This window comes from Nannospalax galili, unplaced genomic scaffold, assembly GCF_000622305.1.
Source record: "Nannospalax galili isolate Female #2095 unplaced genomic scaffold, S.galili_v1.0 scaffold115, whole genome shotgun sequence".
NCBI classification, from domain to species: Eukaryota; Metazoa; Chordata; class Mammalia; order Rodentia; family Spalacidae; genus Nannospalax; species Nannospalax galili.
Genome location: NW_008340588.1, coordinates 9,680,734 through 9,693,322, shown reverse-complemented (window position 1 = coordinate 9,693,322; position 12,589 = coordinate 9,680,734). Strand labels below are relative to the sequence as shown.

General features: G+C 37.4%; 1 pseudogene; it reads right to left on the bottom strand.

Annotated features, from left to right (window-relative positions):
• Positions 1–7,956: 7,956 nt before the first annotated feature.
• On the bottom strand, positions 7,957–9,217 carry LOC103736190 (annotated as a pseudogene).
• Between the last annotated feature and the right edge of the window lie 3,372 nt (positions 9,218–12,589).

The window sequence follows — 12,589 nt, the reverse complement described above, 5'->3', positions numbered from 1 at the left end:
AACACAGGAGCCATTGTAAGGAAGTGAAGATACAGGAAACTGTTAAATCTTGTTTTTATAGCAGGTTTTATGAAGAGTGAGATCAAGTACAATTATGGCCAGGAAGGAAGAGGATGATGTCATGGCACTAAACTAGGGAACTCATGGGTCTTGGGCTCAGTCTTCTTGTCATTTCTGTGTCTTTGGAGATAAGAATGTCATTTCCTCCAGGTATAGGGAAGACAACTCTCACATCAGGAACTGACCAGCTTGAAGGGAAGATCAAGAAATCCTTTTTGTATCCTATCACCTGCTTCAGAAGAACAGGGAAGAGGAAGGTCAGTGAGACCTTTAGGCTTCAGCCATTTTCCTAAATTCCTTCAACTTAAAATACTCCATGTGCAAGTTGCCTTATTTAATGGTTATTTGTCAGTACCCAAGAAGTACATTTTTCAAAGCTTAGAGCAGTCTAAAAAGCAGGAACATAGGAAATTTAAACAAGAAGCTACAAAAGTTGCTTTCCTAAATTTCTTTTATTCTGATAATTTGATTTTATATATATATATATATCTTTTAAGGTTTCTGGATGTATTTTAAATTTTATTTTTATTTTCTTATGTGTATGAGTGTTTTGCCTGCATGTACATAAGTACACACATACATGCAATGCCTGAGGAGGCCAGAAAAGGGCATCAGGTTTCCTGGAACTGGAATTACAGACAGTTGTTAACTGCCATGTGGGTGCTGGGAACCAAACCCAGGTCCTCTGCAAGAGTGGTCAGTGCTCTTAACTACTGAATCATCTCTCCAGCCAATATGGGTGCATGTTTAAGAATCTTTATTTCAATAATTGTTTTATATAGAGAATGCTTGACTTTTTTCATTAATCTTATAATAGTCTAATGATTACCTCATTTTAGTAGCTCTCCTTTAATCATATAAGTTTACATTTATTAATACATACAATGCTGTTTGATAAATTTAAAATTTATTTAAAATTTTATGTGTATGAATACTTGCCTGTTTGTATATATGTGCAGCATGTCTATGTCTGGTGTCCATGGAGGCCAGAAGAAGGTGTAAGATGCCCTGGAATTGGAGTTCCAGGCAGCTGTGAGCTGCCACTCCAATGCAGTGGATCCTGTGCACAAACAAGTGCTCTTAGTCACTGAACCATTTCTCTATCTCTCTGTTAAAATTTAACGTTTTTAGTTTCTTATTCTCAAAATAATCACAAGGATAAATATTACTATTGTTATGTTCAAAAATCGAAAAACAGAAAATAAGGCTAAGGAGGATCAGATAATTTGCTCAAGTTCATACAGCTAGCTAGAGACCAAGTTGGAAGAGGAATGTAAAAATATGACTCCAATGTCAACAATTTAACTGTTGTCATGGCCACAATTTTTTTAATTTGAAGAGTTCATGCCTGTGTATGTATGTTCCAAATCACTATAGTATAAAAGTATTCCAACAATAATTTACATATGGTTTGTGTACTAGATTTTCAACCATATGTGTACTAGACTTCCTGGCTGTAGTGAGTGAATAAAAATACTACTGAAGGAGCGGAGAGGACCATTGGTACCAGGAGTCTTATTTTCTTACACACTCATAATTTAATTTTCTGGTTTCTCCTTTTGCTTTTCTACCTTTTAGTTCTTATTAAAATCTCATTAAAGGGGCTCAAGAGAAGGCTCAGTGGTTAGCAGTTGGACCTAGGTTCAATTCATACTACCCACATGGCGACTCCAGGTCCAGCGGACTCCAACACCTGCTTCTAACCTCCATGGGCAGTGCAGGACACGGGTGCACTTACATACAAGCAGACAATACACCATATACATAAAATAAAAAATAAAATATTTTTAAAATATCCTTAAAATAACTCCATCTTGGTATATACTATCTTTCATCTACTTTGTTTAACAAACTCATCTACTATCATTTTGCTTCCATCAAGCCTAGCAATCAAAGTTGGAAAATCACCCCATTCCACACCTAGGCTTCTGAAAGAACTGCATAATTCATGGTCTACGACAGTGACTTCCAAATCTAGCTTCTCTCTAGCTGACTCACTGTCTCACAGCTATCTTTGCCAGATCCCAGATCTGCTCCAGGCTTCTGCCAGGGGCCCTGCAGGTGGCTTTTGTTTCGTTTTTGTCTTTTCTCCTGGAGAAATTCCTCTCTTCTAAAGGCCTGTTCAAATTCTAGCCTTTCTCAAACCTTGAGAAAAATCTCTTCTGTAAGATCTGGCACTTCATGTTAAACTGCAAACCTGCTTCCATTAAGTAATGTAAACATTTATCTGTTAATTATGCTTGAGGAATAGTTAATTCAATTCTTTAGTCATGCGATTATAGATTCTTAGAACAGCATGTATTCTTTAATGCTACATGTTTCAGTGAGGAATCTCATGTCTTAAGATTTTTCTGTCCTTTATATTTTACTTGTATTATATATTGGTACATTGCTATCAGAAAAATAAACCATTTTGCATTGTGTCATTTTGGTTTTAGGATATCTAATTCATTATATTTAAATCAGCAGCCTTTTCTTGTTTAAAGAGAAATTTTAATAAGTTGTACTATTTTGATGCATCTAATAAGGTGTTTTCTTCAATTATGTTAGCAATAAGGAAACCAGTTCACTGAATATTAATAAAGTATTCACTTACCTATGTTTAACAACTTAAAAGAATGTTAGGGTAAAGTCATTTATTAAGATAAAGTCATTATCATAACTGTTTACTAACAATTTTTCATTCCTTATAGCCAGAGGAAATATGCCATTAAATGCAATGTCAGTTCTCTCAGGAGAGCATTTCAGAGGTGTGGAGGCCAGTCGGAAGAGGATGTAAGTGAGTGAGTCTAGCAGTATTGATCACAGGTCAGGTTAAAAGAATATCCAATTTGGAATGTTTCATCCTAATGTAACATAGTCATACTACTTGTTGTCATTTATTCTCTTTAAAACTAAGTAGAAATTATAAAGTCTCCATAGATCTCAGGAGAAAAATCATTTATCTTAAAACAGCAAAATTATTAGGCAGGTGACTAATGAAAGCATTCTATCGTTGTTCACAGAAAAGCTGTGTCTGACATCTGTTATTTTTATTTATTTTAATTTTCTGCATATGTTCAGGAAAAAAAAAAAAAAAAAGCTGCTTACCTGATAGCATCTTCCAGAAGAAACAAAATCAATCTGGCAAAAGCAGAGTCTGCCCCCATAGAAAGCAAAGAGCTCCAATTCTCTTATCTACATGCTTCTTCCTTAAAAGTGATTAAGTGATGAATAGGAAAAATATAAGAAAGTTATACACATGTATATTAGTAACTCATTATGAGTCATATTTGGAGTTTCTATGCACAAAAACATCTATTAAGCACAAGCTACCTAAATATCTACAAAAAGGTCTAATGAAATGATAAAGACAAGTTCATTTTTATCACACTTTGGAAGGCTACTTGAAAGTGTGACAGTTGCTATGTGATGCCACATTATTGCTATACTTAAATAAAGCCAGCCTGACTCAGCATCCATTTTAACCATGAGGGACCTGAACTATTGTGAGAACCTCTTCCCTCAAAATTCTTTCAGAACTGTCCTCCTGAATAAGGGCTTGCTCTTTCTTTGATCGAAACATTCTATATACAACATGAAATGGAAAAGTAAAAATGGACCCTTATCATATGATTTTTGTTCTTTTTGACTCAGTCTAACTTAGAATAGTGCATACACACACACACACACACACACACACACACACAGACATACACACACACAAACCCACAAAGAGATGATATCAATTTCTCTCATTGCTTTCAATGAAATAATTTAAGTGCTGTTTGCAGTGATTGATGTGTTAGAAACAAAAAACAAAACAAAACAAACAAACAAAAAACCTCATACAATCATACATTATTCTGGGTCAAGGAAAAAGAAAGGTTATGAGAGATTACATAGTCTCAAATGGAGCACATGACTCACTGAGCTTCTCTATACACAAGCTAAGAAAAAATTAACTTTCAGGAGACAGAGCTGGCTATGGTGGGTACTGGGGCACCAGGCCTTCAGGATGCCTAGCTAGGGCATGGGGGCCAGGTGGCAGGTGTAGCTAGGAGGTAGTTGCAACTACCCCATGACCTGTGCACCTCTCTTACTAGGAACTGGGCTTGTGAGCAGCCAATGCCCAGGGTACCCATGGTCAATCCAGCCATCATCATCATCCAGGTGACAAGCTGCATACAGGCAAGAGGGACTTGGCAATTGAGAGGCAGATTGATTCAAGAACTAAGGCAATCGTGGTGGTAGTGCTCAGCCAAATGAGACTCTAAGTAAGATTGCAATTTCCACACTGTGCCATGTGTGGAAGATTTGAGGGCTTCAGTTACCAAAGGGAGCCCACCAGAACCTTGATTATGAAAAAACAACAACAAAACACACAAGAACATGCAATCCATCTATCTCCTGGTGCAAAAGCAAAAGGTGTTTTTTCTCTAGTAGCATGTCCCTCAAGCAAGAAGTTCAATTCAGCAAGTAGCTGTTGCCTTTGTTTCCTGCACAGAAGCCAAGGGCTCTAAATTGAACATAAGTATAGTCATGTGGGTAGATCAACAGAGAAAGGAAAACAGTAGAAACTAATGTTATTGAAATGGTGATCATCACCCTCCCATGAGCTGGGAACTGTATTTGCTTCCAATGAACCTGAGGCTAAGGTTCCCTTCCTGTGAACCAGGGGTTATATTCCTGTCCTCTGAACCTGGAACTATAGCTGTCTTTCATGAGTCTGAAGCTGTTATCTCCTCCTATCAGCCTGGAACTGTGGTTATTTCCCATAAGCCTGAAACTGTGGCTGTCTCCTATGAGCCTAGATCTTTGTTCCCCTCTCTTGAGCTGGAGCTGTGCCTCTCTTCCATGAACCAGAGGTATGGTCTGCTATGTGAGTTTGGGACTGTCATTGCCTCCTATGAACCTGGATCTGTGGTCCCATCCCAGGAGCCTGTATCTGAGGTCTCCTCCAGAGAACCTAAAGTGAGTGGGACCCCTCCTGGGAGCTGAAGCTGTGATCCTCTCCTAAGAACCAGGGCAGTGGTCTCATTCCATGAACCTGGAGCTATATATCTTTCTATGAGCCAGAGTTATGGTGCCTCATGTGAGCTGGGGCTGTGATCTCCTCTTGTGAACCTGGAGCTGAGGTCCTCAACTATGAGGTAGAGTTGTAGTCCCCTCTTGTTAATCTGGAGCTGTGGTCCTCTCCTATGAGCAAAAGCTGTGGTCTCCTCCTTTTGACCATGGAGTTTTGGTCCCCTCTTGTGAGTTAGAGCTGTTGTCCCCTCTTCTCATGAGGAGCTTTAGTTCTTTCCTATGAGCTGGAGCCATGGTTCCTGGCCCCCAACCCTTCATGAGCAAGAGCTGTGGCCCCAGCCTTTGAGCTGGAGCAGTGGTCTCCTCTTGTAAGCTAGAGTTGTGGTTTCCTCCAGGGAACTGTAGAGCTGTGGCTCTCATGAGCTGGAGCCATCATCCCATCCTAGGAGTTGGAGCAGAGTTCTGGCTACCTCCTGTGAATTTGAGATACAAGCCCCTCCTTGTGACCCTGAGCTGTGGTTCCCTTACGTGAACCTGTAGCTGTGTTCCCTTCTTGTCAGCTGGAGCTGTGTCTCCTTGACATGAGCCTGAAGCTTTGAACCCCTACATTGAGCCACAGTTCCACATTCCTCTGGTGGTAGGCTGATGGTGGAGCAGAGTAGAGGATGGAGGGCTTCCTGGTGTTAGGCAGCAGTTTCAGTCTTTTAATGACTACATTCCTCACACACCTCTCCCCTGAAGTCGTAGGTTCTCCATGACAGAAGTTTTATCTCTTATGCTGGAGACAGGGGTGGCCTCTGTTATTTGTAGATTCTGGTCTTCAGAGGACCAATGCTCTGGACCTCCCACCTCTCCTGAGGCCCAGCTGTGGTCCTTACTCCAGAAGTGGTCCTGGGTATCCAGGCCTTGATATTGAACCTCTCCAATTACCGCACACCAAGAGGCTTTCCATTATTTCTCTATTACTCTTGTATAGACAATTTATGCCTTCATCTACACCCTAACTGAACTTATAGAGACAAAAATCACAGACTCAGAATAACTAAACTGATATAATCCTCAAGCTATAAATATGTAATTATATCTTAAAATATAAGTTCGAAATTCTATTATAATTTTTGAATATTGTTTACTGACAAAATTGTACCACCAAACTTCAACAGTAATGTGAAATTTGTCACTGCTCTTATAACGTGAATTAGTTATTCGCTCCTTTTCCAAATTCTCCAAAGTATATAGTTTTTCAACGTAAAAAAAAAGTAATAAGTTTTTGGTTGCAAGTTAAATCTAGAGCATGTCCATATTATAAAAGTAATTACCATAGAACAGCATGTTGGTAACATCTCAGAAAGCTATAATGCAAAGACTAGATACCAAGATTGTGAAGCCTCCCTTAAGGCAAGTCTTTTGGTGTGAGGACTTGCTTAGGAGTGGATACACGTTATGAACTAACAGCTTAAATAAATGGGCCCAACAAGGTAAGAACAATCAGGCAACGGGTCCAAACAAGAGAGTAAGTTGTGTTTGAATGCTTTTCTAGAAGAAAAAGCATTTTCAGAAAGTCCAGGAATAAAATATAATTTTGTAAATTTTATTTCCTGGGAGTTCTCTGAAATTGTAAAATTCATTGATAGAGAATGGAATAATGCAGTCATGTTAATGTAGAAATTAACTGTGCAGTTGATTTTGATTCTTATATCACTGCATGTATGTTACAGGATTTTACCTCTGAACTGTTTCTTCAGTTATACCTTCACTGGACAGCTCTGAATACGTCTGCTCAGACAAAGTTGGTAATATAAACGATGAATCCAATGATCATGGATCCACTTTTGTATTTCATTTCCTTTCTTTTGTTCTTCCTTTGAAGAGGGTTATTTGGTCAAATGGTATGTTATACGGTATTCCAAGACTGTAGATGAATCACTTAATAAGCCATGAATACTGGTCCTGGCATTGTGGGTAAGAAAAGTAAATCTATATTGGTAAAGCATGGTGATTCTTCCTGAGTAAACCACTGACCCTTCTAGGACAGAAAGGGTCCAATGCACTTGGTTTTCACTCAAGTAGCTAATTTCGCCTTCTAGAATGGTGCCAGAAGTATATGTTTCTGAGGTGATGCCTCCTTAAAGAAATATCAAGTCCTGGAGTAATTTAAAACAAATTTTAGCCCAATCTCTTTTCAGAATTGTTCCTTTTGATTTCTTTTTTTAAAATAAAAATCTGACTTTATTACACAGGAATAGATGGATTTTCAAATTATTTTGCATCATAGCTAAATTAATAAGCCATCTGAAACATGGCTGTACTTACCATATGAAGATGCTCATCTGTGTTTGTTAAGTTTGTATTTTGTTTCAGTTTTATATTCATAAATATATTTAAATCTAGATAGGAATATTTGTGATTTAATCAGTAATACATAGTAAATCATAGCATGTACTTTAATAAGCTAGTAATAAAAGGATTAATTGTTCTGACTTTCAATTTCATGTATAAATTTGAATTTTATGCAAAAATTCTGGGTTTACTCTTCACATTAGTGGGAGTTTATGTCAGTAAACTACAGATAAGCAAGCACTTATATTTTCTACCTCCCAGCCAAACAAAAATACAAACATAGCATTATCATTATGCAAGACTTCCTTTTTACAATTCAACAAGAATGCCATATAACTCGTTCTTAAAATGATCAGGGTGCTCATGGAGGAAGTTTAATAGGTGTATTTATCTAAACTAAATCCTCCAGTAAGAAATGGAGAATGTACTGCCTTTACTTAGAAAAGGGTTGTGTAGTTATCTGTCAAATTGTGTGTTCAGTTCAACATCATTCTCTTATTGGAAACATCAGTACTTCCACATCACAGTTCCCAGAAGGGCTCAAAAATCTCAAAATTCTGAGTCTCCTTTGGCTTACTTCTCTCTTGATTCTACAGAGGCTTTTTTTTTTGTATATGGTAAAATTTTATATGATTACATGTACAAATTTATATTTGTGTAATATATAAAATATAAAATTACATTCCAGATACATAGTTTGTTTACATCAAGTTTGAAATAGCTTTTTTATTCCAATGGAGATGACAATTGCCATCTACTCACACAGTAGGAATGTCAAGATGATAACATAAATGTGGATGACATAAATGTAGGAGTAGGGGCACTTGAATGGCATAGCATTGAAAATTATAGGACCAGAGGAGATTATCTAGGGGGGACCCAGAGAGAAGAGCAAGTCTAATTTGGGGTAGTAAAGACTGAAAATATTTCTATCAACAGGAAATTGGTTAAATCTGTATCACATCAGTAGCCATATAGCTTTCAGTAAGAATAAGCTATGTGTACATGTTTTGACATCTTGTAATAGTGTATCTTAACCTGAAAAATTAATATGAATAACATGAACAATATATCTACATAGTTTAAAAATATATTTCATGGGGCTGGAGAGATGGATCAGTGGTTAAGAACACTGACTGCTCTTGCAGAGGACCCGGGTTCGATTACACAGGCTTTATTAATGGTTCGCTTATCATCATCTCCATCTTCATAAATTTTTTTTAGAACATTCATTAATCCTTCACTAGGATGTCTTTCAGCATCCTATTAAGGCTTTTCTTTCTCTTTGCAGGCTTTTTCATCCTGAGTCAAGTAGTCCCATCGTATGTTTTCTGCTTTCTTTTTACATAAGATAATAGCTATCAGTCTTGACTTTTTTTGAACTGCCTTCCACAGAGATTGGTTTCAAATGATTGTTCACAATCATGGAGTAATTCTCACTATTTAAATTCTTTACCAAAAGATCAAATGACCTTTCTGTGAAATGTACCTGCACATTTTCAGTGGGAACTCTAGTTAACGTAATGTAGATTTTCACAAACTTATCTGACTGATCCTGCCCATAATTGCAGATCTTTACCATGTAACCTGTTGTAACAGGAGCAACCACTGTGGTTAGCTTTTCATTGTCAAGAAGTTGTGGTTTCTTCTGCGATTTCTGTTACAACTTGTACCTTATTTCTGTCTCAATCTTTGATTTTTCACCTGTAAGAATATCAGGTATTCTCTTCCTAGTAGACTTTTCCAACAGTTTTACCTCTTCTAGGTCTTTCTGCAACTCCTCCAAAGCCAAAGGCCATGTTCCTGCCATGTCAGGCAGAAGGCCCAGAGGCAGCCAGAGCAGACATGAAACGCTACAACCCCTTCTGATTTCTTTCAGAATTGTTCTTTCAAACAAATATCCTCCTCTATTTTTATTAAGCATAACAATCATGGGATGGGAAACAATTGTGGAACTTTGTATTTCTTCAGCACTTACAAGGAAGAAATTATTTTTCTGACTGACCCTATTAACCCAGAACACAAAACAATAAACAGATGTCATAAACTTGTGTCCACATTTGCTTTCAACATTTGTGACTGAAATGTTTTCAACATCATCACTGCTTCCCACAGATAGTCTTGAGTCTAATTACCATATCTTATGCAACCATATTGTGTCAAAGGCATGGAAGGGTCATGAGGAAGAAATGGGGAATATGGTATAACATTAAAACTATGCATTCAGCTTAGCTTGTAAGAGTTAATTACATCAAGAATCCAAATCAAAGTAACATTTATTATACAACTTTTCTTAAAGATCAGTTAAATGTAAACAAGGTGAGTCTACAATAGGAAAGAAAAAGATTGCATACATAGTTCTATGTGATCTCAAACAAAATCATTAACTTGGTTACAAGTTCACTTTATGATTCCCAGAAAAGTCATTCCCACGGATTTTTATTCAATAGAAGATTGGACATTTGGTATCACTAGCTAAGTCATTTTTAGTGTCCCTAGAAGTCAATTCTTCTAAGCATACATTTAGCAGCAGGGTCAGTCAGTGTCCTGGGTTTTTCATTTGTACATTATGTCAGTTCACCTGCAGTGAAAGCCGGCCTGTAGCAGCTCTCCCAGCCATTTTATTACACTTTTTGGTTCCTCTTCCACAACAAGTATATCTTGGGCGGTGTTAGTGTATAATGCAGAGACCTTAACACCCAGTGCCAAGAACTAAATATTTTTCCCCATGTCTCTACTCCAAAATTCCTTGTCTCCAAATTTCCAGACCTTTTCCTTCCAAGTTCCTCACAGAACATTCAGGCTGTTTTCAGAGCAGCAACAAAGGCCCATTAAGGAAAAATTCATTTTGGTTTAAAGAAAAGAATCTTTGGTCAGGGTGGAGACCTAGCATCCTGTTGGGACAGGTCAATCACATGGCTCAGTGACCACCCCTCAGGCCTGCCTGGGAAGGTGGACTTTCACTTAAGCCATGCTAAAGAGGTAAGTGGAATAATCATTATTTAATGAGGTGCTATATTTTTCCTTGCCAGAATTTTCAACCCCAGCACAGTCCTTACAAACCTAGCACAATGAGGTTCCCTGTGGTCTGCTCATTGTTCTAAGTCAAGACTCAGAAAGGCATAACTTTTTATTTTTATTTTTGATGTCTCTTTCTTTTGTATAATGGCCAGAACTGAAGTATACTTTCTTTGATACTTATGGCTTCCTTAATCTTTCTGTAAAGCCCAGCCAGTCTTTCCACCATGGGACTGCCAAAAGGCCTGTCATTTGATCCTTCTCTCTTCCATTCTTCTCTTCGAATCAGTTGTTAATTACACATTGCCTGCACTGGGGTATTTTTCTTTTAAGCGCTAATAAAATTGTTATTGAGCTTCTGTTTGTGTCCATTCTTAAATCCTTTATTAATGAGAATAAGAACAAAGAAAGACCTGATTTCTCAGGTATCACAATTGACCAATTCCCAGATGTATCTGTCCATTCTGTCCTCCAATCATATTGTTACTCAGTCCACATTCTGTCAGGGCCAGCATGAAGGGGACTCTAATGTTGACCCAATTCACTTTTGACTCTTATCCAAACAATCAATCAATATATGAATCAGAATTAAGATGCATCATGATTAACATATGAAAGAATTCAGTTGGCAGAAAGACTGAAAAGCCTTCCCTACCAGGGCTAAGGCTAAAAAGAATAGGGCATGTGGGAAAAGAACACAAGAGATCTCCCTGTGCATGACCTATAAACAGCCTACAAAGTGTATGGCTTTGGGATATCTCTTTTCCCTTAACATACTAGCCCACTTTCACCCTCAAGCATACCTTTTCTCTTTTATAATAAACTGCCTTTATTTCTATCATTATCCATATGTCTCTGGTTCAGTTCATTAGTCTGGGACACAAGATTTTGGAAATCTGAACAAGTGACTCTCTGGATCCTGTTTGTACCTATTACATTAGTATCACACTAACTCGTACAATTTACAAATGTTTGCTTGAAAAAAAGATTTACAATTAAATATGCATATTGTCTATCTAAAAAAAATGAAGCAATTGGCTATATACTAAGTATCCAAAGGAAAAAATTCCTTATTTTTATACCAACTACGTTAACAGACATTAATATTCTTCTCACATCAAAAACATGTATAGTAGGGGCTGGAGAGATGGCTCAGCTGTTAAGAGCACTGGTTGCTCTTGCAAAGGACCCAGGTTTGATTCCCAACACCCACATGGTGGCTGACAACTGTCCATAACTCCAGTTACAGGGGATCCAACACCCTCTTGTCACCCCCAAAGGGCATTGTACAACATGGGTATACTTACATACATGCAGGCAAAACAGTCATATAATAAAATAAAAATAATAAGTAAAATATTTTTAATGTGAAGTAAATTGAATGAAAAAGGAGACTTAATGAGGAAAGAAGGATTAAAAAAAACAGTAAAGACAAAAGAATATTTTTACAAGCTGCCAGATGCTTCTAATTCTTTAATAAAACAGTAACTGGATCTCATAACTCTCTCACACAGTGTGCAACAAAACCCTAATAGGCTATCCAAGGCTTATTTAGTGGTATAAATTTACTCCTCTGAACTATTTTCAGTCTCAGGTTCTTTTCAGAGTTTGCCTGTCAAAGCAACATTCTCCCTATCTTTAAGTGGGTTAGCTTAGAATTTGAATTTGCACCTAGTTTTTAATCTACGAGTTATGGGCTACTTGGCTTAATCTCAAATGTGTTTGACTTGTTGCAAAACATGCAAAAAATGCATTTGCAAAATTAACAAACACAGGAAGTACATTTCTCACCTCGAAGTGCCAATAGCTTTCAAAAAATCCCAGCTCTTAATCACAGAAAACTGATAAAGAATCAGGCATAGTCCACACAGAATCAGAGGAAATGCACAGTCCTCCTGGTCTTCAAAAACAATTCCCTTTGGGTAAGCTTTCATAAAAATTTGATTTATAGTAATTCTGATTCTCAGGCATTTTCTAAGAAGGATAAATAAAATGTCACAATGGTTTAACTGCCTCAATAGAAAAAAAAGTTCTAGTTTCTAGTGCTGCCATTGGTTAATAGAAGCTAAAACAGATGGAAAGAAGTAAAAAGTTAGAAAAGTCAACACACACACACAGACACACACACACAGACACAGACACACACACAGACACACAGACACAC